Consider the following 19,107-nt stretch of genomic DNA (forward strand, 5'->3'; position numbering starts at 1 on the left):
ATGAAATAGACATTAAAATGGAAGCCTTGATAGAATCCATGTATGCCTGTATAATCCAAAGAACAAAGGAGGCCCGGTAGCAGAGTTCCACCCGCAGCCTGGAACAGACCATATGCCTGGTGCAGAGTATCCACCCAAGGCCTATGCAAAGGAACGGTGGAGAAGCAGAGAGAAGGGACTGAAGTATGGAAGGGTTCTTAGGTCATAGATAATGAACTCTCCCAGGCTTTGTCTGTACAAGGGAGAATGTCCCTCAATTGGCATTTCCCTAATTCTGTTTCACAGACTATAGGGGTTCCAATAACAGGGTATTCTTCAAAACAAAATAATCTATGGCAAAATAATTTGGGGAAAAGGTCTTGCCAAGGTTAAATCCGCCTGTTAACCAACGAACTTCTTAGAGCCCTTTCCTGCGAAGGTCCCCTGTGAATCCCTGAAGGGGATGCAGTATGCACAGTGGGTGCACCCAGGCTCCCTCATGCTTGGCCATTCTGTCAAGTGGAGTAGTCTCCCATATGGCTGCCTTTATTGACCAAAGCAAGACAGTCTGCTGTGCTGTAAATGGGTCAGAGTGAACAGTGTGTACACCCGCTGGCATTTCCATTTCTCAGTTTGGAATTGACTACCTGATCGATTGGCAGCAAAGCAGAAGTGCCTGACTCCTCAGCCTTCCTCTCCTTGTAGCCTCCCTTGCCCCATCCCCTATCTGATGTTAGCCTCTTTGCAATCTGACCCCCACCCCAGCTTTGTGACTAGGAAGTTGTTGACTGGGTTTCATAGACTCTTATGCTAATAACTAGAACACAGCTAAGTTCCACTGGAGCATCTTGTGTGTGAGGATAGGTTGACTGGAGAACCAAATCCATAGACACTCCTCTATGTGTAAGAGAAAGCTTTATATCAGGAAGTAGTGTGTGTGTGTGTGTATGTGTATATATATGTGTGTGTGTGCATGTGTGTGTATATATGTTTTCCTGATATATATATATATATCAAGAAAACACCCCAACCCAATCCAGATTAAGTCCTTAAGTCTGATACTAGTCCATAAATCTGATTCTGGTCTATAAACCCCTCTTCAGCTTCACGCAGCCACAAGCAATGATGCAGAAGGCAGGAAGATCACAGACTCTTGGTTACAAAGTCTTGTGGATACAATGGTTGTGGATGCATCTCCAGGAGTCTGACAGCTCTCCAGCAGGTCTCTGAGTGGCTTGCCAGCAGGAAGGTGAAGCAGAGAGAGTGGTCTACCTCCAGCTAGCCATTTAGCTCTGTTGCCCTCCAATCAACTGTGACCTGATTGACAGGCTAAACTCTGCCCACATGTTCCTATGGGAGCCATGTTGGCACAAAAAACCCAACTCTCATATCTTGCATGTGAAAATCTTGGTAGTAACTTTCAGTGCTTTCCCCAAACTGGGTATGATCTGCTTGGGGTTTTTGAGCAGCTCCAGAAACACAGTTTGTATAATGAGTCCACCTATATCCATGACTTAAAATCTTCCTTAAAATCCCTTTCTCTCTGCAGGCATCTATAGCTTATGAAAAAAAATTCTTAAAAGCTAGTTTTTGTACTCTCACAAGTCTGTCCATGAAAGGGAGTGTACTGTAGTTCCCCATCTATGTTACACCCATGCCAATAACACATAGCTAACATGTGAAGAGGGTTGCATGGTTTTTAAGCATATATAATGGATGTGGTATCAAAATATAGCGCTGGGTGGTAATAGCAGTTCTCTGGGCACCTTTGCCTTGAGTGGGTTGAGATAGCATCACCGAGGCCACCCCAGGAGATGCTGGACATTTACAGGATGACTTATAGATAAAACACAAATGCCTGTGTCCCCACAGCTCTGTTTCTCTTCATCTCCGTCTTATCATAATCATCTCAAACTCTGTCAGATTTTTGGTGCCAAAGGGATATTCGTATGCATTGTCAAGTCCTAAATTTGACAAGCTCTTTTGGGATCTCAGATTTGATATATCTTTTGAAGGAAATACAAAAAAGATGCCAAAAATGATGTCCTCAGCTGGCATGAGGACAAATTAACTCCTCGTTCACCAGACATTCCAGATCAGCCCTCTCTCTGAGGCATAATCGTGTCCAAGGGTGTGTTGCATGGTAATGCATCAATCAGCAAGAAGGGCACCTTGATTTTTTTATATTAAAATGGATCTACATTTGTGCTCCTCAGTTTATTCATTCTTCTAGTTATTCATTTATTCGCATTTAGGGTCCACTAAGTACCAGATACTGTTCTAGGCTGTAGAAACACAGCAATGATTGAAATGGCAGCAAAAAACATGTTTGCTTTTTCACTTGTGTTCTAGTGGAAGGAGGAGAAATAAATAAGAAGGCAATTATATACTATATAAGGAGGTGTTAATTAATATGGGTATGGGGGAGAGTGGAGGAGGGAGACAGTGTTGAGCAGGGAGGTTGCGATTCTAAATTGGATGGCCAGGAAAGACTGTTTATGCTGACCTGAAGTTAGGGAGCAATGGACATGGGTGAGAGAGGAGCTTGCCTTATAGGCCCTAGGAACTTTGAGAAGGTCAGGGGGATCCTGGGAAATGGCCGAAAGAGCGCATAAGGTGGTAGGGGGAGTTCAACTCTGTCAGCTACTTTCTTGGGTTCTCTGCATCTGTAGCCTGACTTGGATTCTGTCAAGGCTTCTATTTTAAGGTGATTTTCATTTGTTCCCTTCATCACTATCTTCTTGAGAATATTTCAAGGACTCTGGTCTCTAGCCAATATATTCCTCAAGCCATGTGCTGGCTACTTCATTGTGCCTAAGTACTGTGCTCTGAACCTTGCACCTTTCCTCGGCCGAGCTCTGCCATCTGCTCTGTTGCGTGGCTCCCTTCTGCTCTAGCTTGATGTTCTGCATGCACATGGACACACATCCCTTAGGACATTGAACTAACGTGCCTCTGCATTATTGTTCTTCCCTTTCCTCTTGTCCTGATTGCCCTTCCCTCGCTTTTTGCCTGTGTAAACTCTCAACCCGTCTGTGGGAGTCAGTTTTAGCTTTCTTCTCTCCCTAGCCTCCTCCACTCTCGCCTCTCACTAGGATCTCTGCTCTGTCTAATCATCCATAGCCTCTACTTTTTTACCTCCCATTTAGAATGTCACCTACTTATTTATTCTGTGGATCCTTTTATGCCACACATAAGTATCTGTCCTATGAGCATAGACCTTTGTGATATATTGCAGGCTTAAGAGTGAAGCACCTGCTCTGGTAGTCCTAGCTATATGACTATAGTCAAACGATTGACTTCTTGTAAGACTTGCCTTGTCTGGTGAATGGCACTAGCATGACTTATCACATAGGGTTGATGGCAACATTAAATGAACTACTATGTACAGACCTTCTGGCACATAGGAAGTGCTATAGAAGTGTTTGCTGCTCTCATATTATCTTTTAAAATCATTTTATTGGTGGCTCTTACAGCTCTTATGACATTATATACATCAATTGTATCAAGCATATTTGTACATAGGTTGCTATCATAATTTTGCTCTCATATTATTGTCATTATAATTTTACAAACTGTAAAGGCAAGGGTTGTATCTTTTGTCCTGTAGGCCCTCATTTTAGCCCTCAGTGACCAATGTATGATGCACATGAACTTCATGTGTAGATGATGAGGTCACATGACAAGTCACAAGATTTGTCAAACACCTAAGATTTCAGGGTGCAGGTTATGACAGTATAAGTTAACACAGGCATAAACCCATTTCCACGGCTTTACTAGAGACCAAGTCTCAATCAACCAACCTACAATACAGTAGAATGCCATTATCTGATTTTAGGAAGGACATAGGAAAGGATGCACTAAGTTAAATATGCCCACATCTTACACAATGCAGAATAAATGCCTGATTTACAATAGCAAAGGAGCCCTAATGGCACGGTGGTTACGAGTTTGGCTGCTAAGCATCAGGTTAGGGATTTGCACCCACCGGCCCCTCTGTAGGAGGAAGATGCAGCAGTCTGCCTCTGCTCAGAGGGACAGCCATGGCAAGCCCCGGGCTGGTTCCTCTGTAACCTAAATGGTCACTATGAGTTGGAGTTGACTCAAGAGCAGTGGGTTTGGTTTGGTTGACAAAGTAAAACATTCATTGTGAGGAGAACTGACGATGAATTAGGTTCCAGGCATCTGAGGAACTGGGACTCTATTTTCTGCAAACTCATGTTTACACATAAGAAGTAAGAAAGTAATGGTAGTAAGAGAAGGAATTCGATTCACTCTACTTTATGATGTTGACACGTTGTCAGGAGAGACCAGTCTCCAAGGAAGAAGAGACTCTCCCTTATAAAAGGCCATCAGGTAGAGGGGCCTTGAATAAGAGGAAGACCTTTGACAAGATGGATGGACACAGTGGCTGCCCCAATGGGCCTAAACGTAAGAACAATGTTAAGGATGGTGCAGGATGGGCAGTGTTTTGCTCTGTTGGACCTATGTTCACTCTGAGTAGGAACTGACTTGATGGCACCTAGCAATAAGAACTGTATCTGCTGCCCTCTGGTGCCAACCAGCGCTACGGGGGCTCTATACTCGATTGCCGAGGCAAAGGGGTTCTTTCCACAGAGGGCATTGTGCCCACACACTCTGGAATTATGGCATGGCTGGAGGCAGGGAAAGGACAAACTTACCAATCTTCCCACATCAGAGTTCACACTTCTTTTTATGCAAACAGCATTTGCCACTGTAAGCAGCCATGGCACTAATAATATTAATACTAAGAGGGAAAAAATGGGCATATTCTTTTTTTAAGTGCTTATCATATGCTACCTCCTTTCCTGGCAACGGCAAAATGGCATCAAATTCTTGCAGGTGCCCAGGAAGAGAATGGAGTTAATTATGGCACTTTGATCATATACCTGTCTCTTCTAATTTGGTTCCATTACATCACTGTACTCCTCAATCAGTCATCTACTTGGAATGAACTTGAGCAATAGTTCTTTCGATGGATGGATACTTGATAACGAAAAGTAAAAGCATCGATTCTTCCCACTCCCATTGCAGAATGTAGTGTTCATGAAGAGCTTGGCTTGGTGGTGCTTAACAATAATGGCAACATCTTCTACCCTCTTGTGCCAGTCAGAGCCAGGGGCAACAATCGGTTGTCCTGTGTTTTCAAGTGGGGGCGAAGGGAGAGTAGGTGGTAGGATGCCATGCCATCTTTCTCGTTTTGGAACGTTGTCACTTTGCTGTGAAATGGAATTTTACCTGCTATTACTCAGCCTGGCACTCAGCAGAATCATTATCATTGGCAGTGCCCTCCAAAGTAATCTCTTTAAAAATTTTTTATTTTACTGTATTATACTGACGTAGAATGCAGGACACTGACAGAGCTACTCATGATACTGGGAAGGTGCTGGATAGGTTAAAACACACACACACACACACACACACACACACACACACAAACAACAATAAAACACAGTCTTCTGACTATGCCCGTGCTCACCACCCCCTCAGAATTAGTAGCGCGCTGGTCCAACTGAGCTTCGCATCCTAAGCCTTCCACTTTTCCTCTGGAGTATCTGCGAGGGCTGAGTGACATTTGGGCATTGATTCTTTTTGTGATTCAAATGTAAAATCAGGAGTAATGGAATGAATATTTATGTGTCGGATTGTTAAGCTTTGAAGACAAAAGCCCCCAGATCCTGCGCAAGTCCGGCAGAAAGATCCCATCCCAGCAAACAGACAGGACAACACGCCCCTCCCACAAGGTCGCTCAGCATCCCTCCCTGCTCTGCATATGATAATTTCACTCAGATGGCATGCTATAGGGTCTTTGTTGCAGGGTTTCTGCAAAAACTGTCCTGTTGGATCCTTCTGTTCTCTTTATTTCAGTAGGACCACTTTCATTTGCACACGGTCATCACCATAGCCTATTCTTATCTAGCCTGATCCGGATCCCATGGCCAAAGCACGGTCAGGACAAAAGCCTGGATGCCATAAACATTCAGGAGATTTTATTTAGTTTAGTCTTGTTTTTTACAAATCTGCTCTTGGTGTCCTGGCCTCCAAGCCATCACACCTTCTCAGATATCTGTTTCCTCGCTCTCAAGATGGAAACCCGTTCTTGCCAGAGGAGGTGTCTAAAAGCAGCGGGGCTTTTCAAGTGAGGCCTGAGGTTGCCTGGGACCCTTGAGGTCTCTCCCTTCCTCATCTCTGCACTTCCACACGCAACCCATCCTCACCACACGCGTGAAACCTGCTTCCTCCAAGGAGCCTTAGCTGGTTGCGACCTTTCTCTTTTAGACTCTAAGAAGCACTGGCATTCCTTTCCTGGGACTTTACTATTTCCCCTAGTTGTGGCTTTACCCTTTTCCTGTTTTAGAAGGTAGCGATGGTATGTGATGGTGCTGCCTCCCTCCTTAGGTACCTGATGGTACACAGAACACAGAGATGGAATCCAGGACTCAGCTTAGTTGAGTGCCTTGCTCAAGGTCACACAGCTATCAAGTGGCCGCACTGGGATTTAAACTCAGTGTGGCACCACTTGGCGCCCCGGTGGCACAGTTGGCTGCTAACTGAAAGATCATGAATACAAACATAGAAGCCACTCTACGGGGGAAGCCCGTGGCAGTCTGCTCTGTACAGATGACAGCCTTAGCAACTCGGTGGGCTCCTTCTGCTCTGTCCTGTAGGACCACAGTGAGTGGGAATCAACTTGGTGGAAATGGGTTTGGGGCCACAGAGGCTCTGCTGTTCCTTACTTGGTAGAAAGTGAGCTCTTTACTGAGTGCTGCAGAGAATTCAGTCCTGTGAGTCCTGAGGTCTTCTCTCTCTTCAGCCTTGTCAACCTCTCTCACCATAATAACAAGCTACTGCGGCCCCTGGTGTGCCTGAGCTCTCCCTTCCTGTGTTTTTATCATGTTCCATGCCTCACTGTTCTCTCTAGGAACAATGGGCTCCTTCTGGTGTCCTTCAGTTCTGAGTGTTGGTGTTCTTTCCTCTGTGCTCCCGCCACTGCTTGGGGACAATTTTCCCACAGCATTTGGGATCTTGCTTTCGATCTCTAGCCACACTGGTCCCTATTTCTGCCCCAGGACTCACTCCCTCAGACGTATTCCTCTGTGAGGCCCTTTGCAGTAGTTGTTCCCGAGGCCTGATGCGCTTTTTCTCTGGCCTTCACATAACGGCCCCCTTCTCGCCATTCAGGTCTCAATTCAAATGCCATCTCCATACAAAGTCCTTTTCAGGATAGACAGTCAGTGTCCACTCTTCCAAACCACTCTTCATTTTGCCTTTCAATTTCAGCATTGTACTTCATTTTCACTATTTGAAATCAGTTTTTGCACTAACGGTGGCTTGAAAGTAAAAGCCGTTGAATTGCACTATTTTGTGGGTCAGATATTTGGGCATGGCTCAGCTGATGATTCTTCTTCTTCCATGGCATCAACTGAGATTACTCAGTATGTAGTGGGCAATTGGGCTAAGGTGGAGGAGCCAAGACAGTGTTATCCCAATGCTTGGCACACTATCTAGAGATCTGGGTTCAGCTGAGACTATAGACAAGGTTTTTCTCAAACCTGTAGTCAAGGTTGCTGAACTTCTCACCTGGTGGATGACTTACTTCAAGGTAAGACTCCTAGAGGTTCACCTATAAACTTACAACTCCTATGACCTCAAATCACTGCTGTCAAATAGATGTTGACTCATAGCAACTCAACAGCACATGGTAGGACCTTTCCTTTGAGTTCTAGAGACTGTGACTGTTTAAAGAAACAGATGAATGGCTTGTGGGTTTGAACTGCCAACCTTGAGGATCATAGCCCAACTAGTAACTACTATGCCACCAGAATCCTTATTTCCTCATCTCAGAAATCCCAGAAGGTCACTTCTGTCATAGTCTATGTATCAAGCAGATCACCAAAGTCAGCCATGAATTAAGACGGAAATGTATGGAGCTTGCATATTACTGGAAGACGTGGCAGAGAATTTGCTTTTATTTTTAAAAAATAACCAGGCTTGTTATCTGACTCCTTTACAATGCAAACTTCTTGGAGGCACAGGATCTTATTCTACTTTCCCTCTAGAATCTGGAATAGGTTCAAAGAAATATAATATAGATACAAAGAAATATAATATCTATACGAATGAAAGAGCATATGAAAAACAACCCTGAATGAATGCTTGCATTTCTGATGCTCTAACATGTAAACTCCTTGAACACATCGTTCCCTCCACATTTCCTAATACTCTGAAATCCCCTAATGCAGTCCTGTACACTAATAGCTGCTTTGTCAAATCAATTGAGGCATTTTCATTACTGCAGATAAAGGAGAGACTTTGAGTTATTCCTAGAACATGCCCATACATAAGTTTGAATAAGTATGCCTATTATTAATGAACTAATAATACTCTATATTCTAGGAACCTTGGGAGCATTGTTAGGTAAGCATTGGACCCATAACTGCAAGGTCAACTGTTCAAACCCACAACTGCTCCTCAGGAGGATGATGAGACTATTCATTCCTCTAAAGATTTATAGCCTCAGAAATCCTGTACAGGGTTGCTTTGAGTAGGCACCTGCCCAATGACAGTGGGTTTGGATACATAAGAACAGCACTTTTATCTATTTGTGTAATAAATGAAATGGACCTCTACATTTCAGACTTTAACTCCTCACCCCCTCTTTTCTGCCCCAGGCTAGAGGAGGAACTCTCCCATGAAAAGGGGCAGCTCTCGCAGTTCCCAGGTGAAGCAATCTGACCATCTTTGGGTGGGGCAAGTGGCCTCACTTCCGGCCGTGGGTACCTTTCTCCTCCCATGTCTGTGAACACTGTTACACCTGGAGGCCATTATATGAAGCCTGAGGTGATCCCCATCGCTCAAAGAACTAAATTCGGACTGTCCGCCACTCTCCAGTAGGATCGAGTGAGATTGTGTTTCTCTGAACATTCTCAGATTGCTTTGCCCTTGTGTAAGGGCATGCTTACAGTAATTGCTGGATGCCTTAAGTTGAATACAGAGGGAGAGCTTCAGTTAGTATTTGCTATGCCTGAAAAGGAAGGGCGCCCTTACTGGCCAGCTGTAGTTTAGAGGGTGTTATTTCACTCTTAGCAAACAGGAATGGGCCTCTGTTCTAGATACAGGACCAGCAGTAGGAAGATTCTACACTCAGGAAATAAAACTCAGTTCATCTGCCTACTCAAAGTGACCTCAAACAACTTACTGGACTTCTTGGATTTTCTTACCTGTGAAACGATACTGATTTTTACGGTTCAATTCCTTATATGCTTTTATTTGTCTCTTAAAAGCAGGGATTTTATCACCTCAATCTGGGTGACTGCCAGAAAAATATTCCAAGTTTGAGGAAGCTCTGTAAGAGGTCCAATATTGAGTAATTATTAGTTTTTCTTAAGTTGACCTCAACTTGAGGCAATATTATGAAGACCAGCGCACTGCTCAGTCCTGCATCATCTTCAAGGCCATCAATATGTTGGAGTCCTTTGTGGGCTGTGTGTTATTCCGTCTCCTGACGACTTCCTTCGATTTCACTGACCATGTACTGGATCAAACTTGAGTTTTCTTTTAAGACTTAAAAAAAATAATTTTATGTTTCTGTTGTTAATGTTGCTGCTTCTGCTGTTTAAAAAGAACCCAGAAATTATATTTTTATAAATTCAAGTCTCTTCGTGTACAATTCCATGACATAATATTTTTTTGAGTTGTGAGATGATTCTACCTTTTCTTTTCTAACTCACGGTTCCCTACGTTTCCCAAGCACACTTTCCAGTTGCTGTGGTCAATAGAGTCTCATATAGATAGATCTTAAAAGAGCATAGTACAGGAGACAGACATTCTCTACCATGTCAGCCAAATTATCATTTGGTTTTAAATTGATATATGTATATGTATGGATTGTGATAAGAGTTGTATGAGCTCCTAATAAAATGTAAAAAAAACCCCAAAAAACAACAACAAAGAAGACTTATGGGAATATTTTTGGTTAAAAATTTAAAGCTCATCTTGGGGCAATAGTTTTGGAAGTGCAGCTAGAGCCTTTGTGAGTCCAGAAAGTCAGAATTCCTTCAGATTTTGAAATTCTTTCTTTTTTATCAAAATTCTTTTATAGGATAGCTGATCAAAATATTCAGTATTAATAGCTCTCTGATCACATGGCAAAGGACTATATGTCTATGGATTTTTTGGTGGTTTTTCAATCAATTTTGTGTGTGTGTGTGTGTGTGTGTGAATTAGATGAGGGCTTTGAGTTGAGTAGGCTGTTGACAAGTGGTTTAAATGTGGATTGTGGGGTGTTGATACGTAGCTTAAACTGCTGGATACAAAATTGTTCATCTGAAATGAGCAGTTGGTCTTCTCCAGCAATTGGTCTTTCCTGATGGCGTCGCCAACGTAAGCAAGCCATAGTCTAGACATCACTGATTCTAAGGAATATTCTCAGGATTGTTCTTTGTCAATTTTACAATTCATCTGCATCAGTCATTCTTCATTGCTCTGTTTTTGCGTGCACAGAAAACAAGGAAAAGATCATGATTTAGGGTAAGCGCATTAAGTCATCAAAGTAACATATTTGCTTTTAAAATTTAAAAGACATCTTTTACATCATATTTGTTGCTTCTCTGGGCATTGTTTTTGATTTAAGTAGAAGGAAATCACCGACAATTTTAATTGAAAAGGATAGCTTCATAAAAGTCTCTATTTCAGAATGAGGTTCAATGTTCAGTCCTATCATGGGTGTCCTTGGCATATTGTGGTTTTCTTTTTTCTTTCTTCTTCATTTTCTTTAAATTATCTCTTGAGTTCCTCCCCGTGCTATGGATTTTTAGATAGTCTGGTCTTGGACGATGCTAAAATGTAAAGCACACTGTCACTGATTTGATTCTAACTCATGGGATAAAGCAGAACTGCTCCATAGGCTTTCAGTCTGTACAGAAATGGACTGCCTCATCTTTATGCCAAGAAGCAGAGGGTATGATCGAAATGCCAACCTTTCAGTGAGTAGTCCAATATGTAACCTACTGCACCACCAGGTTTCCCGGCTAAATTTTATTCCTTCACAAAGCCCCCCAGAGAGCTTTGCCTCAGGTTAACCAAGTGTCATATAAAGTCTTACCATTTGGGGTAAGTTTTATTACAGGGACATTTATTTGAAGCACCAAGGGATTTGGAAAATTACTTTTTCCTTCTTCCGCACAGGCTTCTCTCAACATATACTTCTCTGTGGACATGAATTTTAGTGAAGTTCAAATTCCAAGGAGAGTTTTCCAAATCTGTGTTTTATTTAAAACTCACAGGTTTTACCAAAAGGGGATTTTTCTCAAAATAAAAGGCAAGCTCACTTCTGCTTCCACTCTGGCTAATTCTAGGGCGATCTGCTCTCCTTGAATGCCCCTAGATTGGCCTCGTTTAAAGGACAAATTAGAGAACAAGAGTTTTCTTTTTCTTCATCTTTTTTTTTGGAATCATTTTATCAGGGCCTCTTACAGCTCTTATCACAATTCATACATACATCCATGTGTCAAGCACATTTGTACGTTTGTTGCCATCATCATTTACAAAACATTTTCTTTCTACTTGAGCCCTTGGTATCAGCTCATTTTCCCCCTCCCCTCCCTCCAAACCCTTGATAATTTTGATTTTTTTCATGTCTTGTACAGACAGAGATCTCCCTTCACCCATTTTTCTGTTGTCCATTCCCCTGGGAAGGAGTTATATGTAGTTCCCCCTTCCTCCCCCTACCTTCCCCTTCCCCTTCTAGTATTGCTACTCTCATTATTAGTTCTGAGGAGTTTATCTGTCCTGTATTCTCTGTGTTTCCTGCTTTTATCTGTACCAGTGTACATGCTCTGGTCTAGCTGGATGTGTTAGGTAGAATTGGGGTCATGATAGTGGGAGAAAGGAAGCATTACATCTCTTCCTTGTGACCCTTCTGTAAGGGGATGTTCAATTGTCTATAGATAGGCTTTGGGTCTCCACGCCACCTTCCTCCTCATTCACATCAATATGATTTTTTTGTTCTGTCTTTGGTGCGTGATACCTGATCCCATCGCCACCTCATGATCACACAGGCTGGTGTGCTTTATCCATGTGGGCTTGGTTGCTTCTCAGCTAGATGAGCACTTCTTTACCTTCAAGCCTTTAAGACCCCAGATGCTATATCTTTTGATAGCCAGGCACCTTCAGTTTCTTCACCAAATTTGCTTATGTACCCATTTTGTCTTCAGCTATTGTGTCAGGAAGGTGAACATCACAGAATGCCAGGTTATTAGAACAAAGTGTTCTTGGGTTGAGGGACTACTTGAGTAGAGGCCCAATGTCTGTCAGCTATCCTAATACTTAACATATAAATATATGTACATAGACCTATATCCCTATCATTATATAACTATATTTACATATGTACATGCCTATATTTGAACCTCTATAAGTCACCTTTGCCTCCTAGTTCCTTTCTTCTATTTCCTTTTATCTTCCTCTTGTCCCACTATCATGTTTGGCCTTCATTCCAGTTTCAGTAATTCCTCTCAGCTACATTGCCCTTGATTGAGCCCCACCAGGTATCCTACACCCTCCTCGTCATCAATTTTATACCACTTGTTGTCCCCTTGTCCCTGGGTTTGTTACCCCTTTCTTTTCCCTGCCTCCCCTTTTCCCATGCCCCCCTGGAACCGTTGGTCCCATTGTTTACTCCTCCAGATTATTTGTCCCACCTATCTTATCTAGATAGACATGCAGAGACAATAATAAGCACAAAAAGTAAACAAAACAAGAACAAAAACCAACGACAAAAAACAAGAAAAGCCTATAAATAGTTCCAGATCTGTTTGTTGACATTTAGGAGTGTTTTCCAGTCCAGTCTGATAGTGTGCCATGCCTTGGCCCCAAAGTCTATTTTTGGTATTCCCCGGGGACTTCATTGCTCTGCTCCTTTTGCTGTTCTGTTGCACACCCTTAGGGTTTTGTCCCAGTGTGGTGGGGTCAGATCAGGCACAATTTCCACACTGTGTCTCCAGTGTTGTCCCCCATAGTGCTATGGGTCAGTGAGGGACATCTTCTCTCATGATAGGGCCTGTCCTATGGTCCTCTCTGTGCACTCTCTGCTCTGAGTAGAAATATCATCCTCAGGGCTTGGTGGGCCCTGATGTGTTTCACTCTCTCTCCTTCCGTCTTCGTTGGTTCCTGTGATCAAAAGTGCCCCTCTTCCTGAGCTCTAGCTTCAATGCTGTGGTCTGAAGTGCATTCTTCTTTGGGGTGGGGAGGGGTGGGGGGGGGACACATCCATGTGGTTGGGATTGGGGCTGGCCACACGGACCTCTCTATTAGATTGCTGTTCCCTGCCAGTATGTTGCACACACGTCTTGGTAAACAAGGTTGAAGTCTGTTCCCTCTCTCCCTCTCCTGTGAAGATATAAACAACACCCTCCTCTTGGACGGATTAGAGTCCTGAGAACCAGAGTTTTCCATCTTAGAAAACATTGCTTGGTAAAGGACAGTTTTATATCTTAGAACTTCATCTCCACAGATGTAGATACCAATTTTGAGATCCACCATGTGCCACATATTGTGTTAAATGATTTCTACCTTAAAATAATGCTTCCAGATGAGCAACTCGGGGATCAGTGAATGTTAGCTCGTATTCACACAGTTGCCACCTTTGGCCAGAAAGAGCGCTGAACTTTAGATACCAATTGTCTGGTGTGTCCAGGACTTGTCTCTGGGTGGGCTTTCCTAGTCTCTCCAGTTTAGGTTGGAACCTGGGATTAATATTTTATGGAAAGTTTTTTGACTGTGTAAGAGTCTTACTGTGTCATATACCACCGTTTAGTGTTTATACACAAACCCACTACCCTCTAGTTCAGTTGTTCTCAACCTGTGGGTGGGGACCCCTTTGGGGATCGAATGACCCTTTCACAGGGGTTGTCCAATTCATAACAGTAGCAAAATGACAGTAATGAAGTAGCAATGAAAATAATTTTATGGTTGGGGTGTCACCACCACATGAGGGACTGTATTAAAGGGCCATGGCATTAGGAAGGTTGAGAACCACTACTCTAGTTGATTCCAACCATAGTTACTCGCTATAGGCTAAATGGGAGTCAATAGCCTCCTCTTTCTCCTGAGGAGTTGCTGCTGAGCTTGAACCACCAACCTTGTAGTTAGCAGTCCAAAGCTTAGCTGACAACTCCAGCAGGACTCTTTTATATTAAATAGATTTGTTTTCCAAATATTTTTAGTGCCTTGTCTTTTTATGATTTTAACAATATCTTTTAAAAAGAAGTTCATAATTTTGGTCAAATTTGTTTATTTTTTCTTTGGGGGATTGTGTTTTTTGTTGTCATACCTAAGTACTCTTTGTCCTGTTCAAAGTTACAAAGATCTTTTTCTATGTTTTCTTCCAGACCATTTATAATTTTAGGTTTTATATTGAGGTATATGTTGTCTATTGAGGTAATTTCCATGCATATTGTGAGTGGTAGAATGAAAGATGGTATGTATTTTCCCCACATGAACAGTGTTTCAGCATCATTTGTTGGAAAAACTATCCTATCTTCATTGAATTGCCATTCTGAAATTTATGCATGGTGCTATTATATGTTTTCTCTCTCCTGTTCCAATTATTTATCTATAATTGTGTTAATACTATACTTTTATCCTTACTTTAACTTTATAATAAGACTTGAAGTTAGATAGTCTCCCAACTTTGTACTTATCTTTCACTGTCTTCTTGGTTATGCTCAGTTCTTTAGTTTTCAGTCAGGGATATGGTTTTTGTACATTGTTCAAAAATCAAAAGATAATTTAAAATTGAATGCTGCCAAACCAGTGTTGAGCCCATCTATAATCTAGCTTCATCAGGAAGTGAGGCACTCAACACATCAGATCCTATTAGGTTAATAAAAAATTATTGCATCTGCCTTGCACAGTTTGCCAGTTTTCAAAATAAGAGCATAATTATAATATACTATAATTGTATTGGACATGATTATGGCTTTCATTGATATTTCAGCAAGTATTTTGGGTCTTAGAACATTTGTTGTCATTGTCCTAGCGAAATGGAGCATTGCTGATGGAAAGACGTGGATTTAGTTGGACTGCTTCCTACCATGATATCTACTCTACAATTGATCTGACAGACATCTTTCCTCAAACAGCTTAAGCGTTCTATTTGAAAATGGTTGTATAGCACTCTGTTGTCTGTCAGGTGTTTTTACCTACTCTTAGTCAACACCACATGATGAAATTTGGAGAAACACTTAACTAAATATTGGTCAGCTTTAGGGTCTGCCCCACCCAATCATTTAGTAAATTAATTTATCTTAAGAATGTTATTATGAATTCTTAGAAATGGTTCTCCTAATGGCTGATCCCACTATGAAACATGCCGTCCCTTGATGGCCCAGGGCTCTAAGGGGGACAACACTGGAGACTTGGGGTCGGGACTGGCTCAGACTGACCCTGTGACACCGAGGCAAACCACTAATAGCATGTGACAGAGCAACCATGGGAGCAGAGCTTAGAGCCCCCGAGGGAGTACAAAGGACAGACTCTGGGGCCCAAGCATGGTACCCCATTGGACCTGACTGAAGGGCATGCCTAGAGATCAAAAATCAGACCTTGATTTATTTACAGGTTTTTCCTTCTTAAAAATTTTTTTCTTTTAATTAATTTATTCTATGGGTAATTGGTTTCCTTTTTTGTTGTCATCACTGTGTTCTCACTTATCGCCTATCTTGCTATGACTTGATGTTTGGTGCATATTATTATCGCTATAGATCTATCTAGATAAGATAGACTGGATGAATAATCTGGAGGAGAAAACAACGGGACCAATGGTTCCGGGGGACACAGGAGGGGGAAGTGGGGGTAAGGAGGTGGTGCTGACCAACCCAGGGACAGGGGAGCAATGAGTGATCCAAAATCAGTATCAAGGAGGGTGTGAGAGTCCTGGTAGGGATTCAGCAAGGGCAAGGTAACCGAGAGAAATTACTGAAACCCAAATGAAGGCTGATTATGATAGTGGGACAAGAGGAAAGTAAAAGGAAATAGAGGAAAGAACTAGGTGACAAAGGGTATTTATAGAGAGCTAAAGACTGGAATGTACATATGTAAATATATTTATATAAGAGTGTGGGAAAACAGATCTATGTGCATATATTTATAGGTTTGATATTAAGGCAGCAGATGGACATTGGGCCTCCACTCAAGCACTTACTCAATGCAAGAACACGTTGTTCTATTAAATTGGCATTCCAGGATGCACACTTTCCTGACACGATTGATGAAGAAAACTGTGTGCATAAGAAAATGTGGTGAAGAAAGCTGATGGTGCCTGGCTATCAAAAGATATAACATCTGGGGTATTAAAGGCTTGAAGATAAACAAGCAGCCATCTAGCTGAGAAGCAGCAAAGTCCACATGGAAGAAGCACACCAGCCTCTCTGAACACAAGGTGCAGACAGGACCAGTTATCAGACATCAAAGAACTAAAAATCATATCAGTGGGTGACCACCTTCCTGATATAGTCACCGAAGACAAACGTGTGCATAAGCAAATGTGGTGAAGAAAGCTGATGTTGCCCGGATATCAAAAGATATAGCATCTGGGGTTTTAAAGACTCGAAGATAAACAAGTAGCCATCTAGTTCAGAAGCAACAAAGCCCACATGGAAGAAACACATCAGCTTGTGTGACCATGAGCTGTCGAAGCTATCAAGCATCAAGGAACAAAAAAACATATCATTGTAAATGTGTGTGAGTGGAGTGGAGACTCAAAGCCCATTGGTAGCCAACCGGACACCCCCTTACTGAAGGGTTGTGGGGAGGAGATGAGCCAGTCAGGGTGCAAGGTAGCAACGATGAAACATATAACTTTCCTCTAGTTCTTAAATGCTTCCCCCCCCCCCACTATCATGTTCCCAATTCTACCTTACAAATCTCACTAGACCAGAGGTTGTACATAGGCACAGATAGCAACTGGAAACACAGGGAATCCAAGACAGATGACTCCTTGAGGACCAGCGGTAAGAGTGGCAATACCTAGATGGTGGAGAGAATGTGGGTTAGAAAGGGGCAACTGATTACAAGAATCTAGGTATAGCCTCCTCCCTGGGGGATATGCAGCAGAGAAGGCTGGGGGTGATGTCGGACAGTGTCACATATGACAAAATAATGATAATTTATGAATGATAAAGGGTTCTTGAGGTAGGGGGGAGTGGGGAGGGAGAGGGAAAATGAGCAGCGGATATTAAGGGCTCAAGTAGAAGGCAAATGTTTTGAGAATGATGATGGCAACAAATGTACATATGTTCTTGACACAATGGATGGATGTATTGATTGTGATAAGAATTGTACGAGCCACCAATAAAATGATTTTAAAAAAAGAGAAAGGATAACCCTCTTATCAAGACATTCCATTCCCTATACTTCCAGTTATATAATTTATTCAATATAGTGAGTGACCTACAAAACCTGGATGTTACCTTGCACATACATACAATCTTCCAATAAACTTATCCCCTTTTAATTTTTACATTGCTATTTGCTGGGGACAACAAGGAATACTTGGTAATTAGACAAATTGATTCCTAATCATTGCCACTGTGTGGCTTTGAGCAAATGCTTTACTCTCTTTGAGCTACATTGTTCCCCTTTATAATGTGAGAGACATGGAACTGTTAGCCCTAAATGGCCCGATCAGTTCTAAAATTATTTGACCGGAATAATGTATTTAATTAAAAATCATAGCCCCTCTAAAAAATAAACAGTAATTCTCAATGGAAACAAAGCAAAACAAACCCCCACCACTCTGTGGTACATTAACGGGGGAGCTCTTTCCGTCAGGGAGTTGCAGTCTTGAGTCACAGATTGCCTAATCCACCCTGCTAACTATTTTCACTTACAAGAGGACTCTTACCCTAATGAGTCTGGGGACATGTGAGTCATGAAATCTCTAACTCTAAACATCCCTAAGACTCCTCAAGTCAAGGAAGGAGAACAGTCCTAAGCCCAAATCACTCCAAAGGTCCAGAGGACTCTTGAGTTAAAGGGAAGGTTTTCAAATATATTTCCAAAAGCAAATAGTATCGTAATAAAACCAAGAGGGCGTTCACTGCCTACAGTATCTCTCTTTATGCAAAGGCCCACCAGAACTACTCTCGTCCTATTCCCTCTAACCACTGACAGAATGAGAAGCTCTCAGATCAGGAAGTTTACCAGGAAATGCAGAAGATGGACAGAGATTAAAAATAATTTGAGCAGATTTATTGAACATTTACTGTGTGCCAGATGCTATGCCTAGCCCTCTTATGCATCAGCTCCTCTCATCTTCACAACCATCTTGAAAACTAGATTTTATCATCTTCTTGCAAATGAGAAAATGATGCCGAGAGTTTATATTATTAGCTCAAGGTCACGTTAAGCTAAGTGGCAGTGCTGGTTTTAAGTTCTACAATTAAATACATAATGACCACATCAGAGACTAGTTCTCGTAACTTAGGCAAGACACTCACAGAGCATTTGAATTTATAGGTGTGCATTAAGATGCTCTAAACCAATATAACCAAGAACGGATGGGTCACTCTAGGGTAGGTGTGATGAAAGAGTGAACTCATGGGTTTCCCCGAGAAATTTATTTTACTATCTTTTTTAAAGGGCAAGAGTTGACAGACTATATGAATCTAGAAAGAACAACAAAATTACGTGCTCAGGAAACAACACACAGGCATACTCCGTGCGGTGCAATGGCCAGAAATAAAGTTGGTGCCACAGGGGTAAAAATTCAAGAGACTTTTATTTATTGTGATAAGCACTGGCGATCCACTCACAGTTATTAAGCCAGGGAAGGAGCATACTTAGAATTAAATCTAATTTTACAATCTATTAACAGATTATGTAAAATTAATTTGAGTTCAATGCCAAGAGAAAATATCCCGGCAAAACATATATTTGATACCTAAACGATATGCCATAGTATAACATAACTTACATATCTAAGGACCTCTGACCTTAACCTTTCAAGGACAATGAATTTGTGCCCTGAATTTAGGGGACCTAGAAACAGATTTTGTGTAATTTTCAGCAATAAAGCTGACTGGTTCAACACTGTCAAGTTTACAG

The 19,107-nt window shown here is 42.0% G+C and overlaps 1 protein-coding gene across 1 annotated transcript in view; it reads left to right on the forward strand.

The window, feature by feature from the left end:
- GRIN2B (glutamate ionotropic receptor NMDA type subunit 2B) overlaps window positions 1-19,107 on the forward strand; it is a 370,685-nt gene that overhangs the window by 340,729 nt on the left and 10,849 nt on the right. The window lies entirely within an intron of this gene.

Source organism: Tenrec ecaudatus, chromosome 6 (genome assembly GCF_050624435.1).
Source record: "Tenrec ecaudatus isolate mTenEca1 chromosome 6, mTenEca1.hap1, whole genome shotgun sequence".
NCBI lineage: Eukaryota > Metazoa > Chordata > Mammalia > Afrosoricida > Tenrecidae > Tenrec > Tenrec ecaudatus.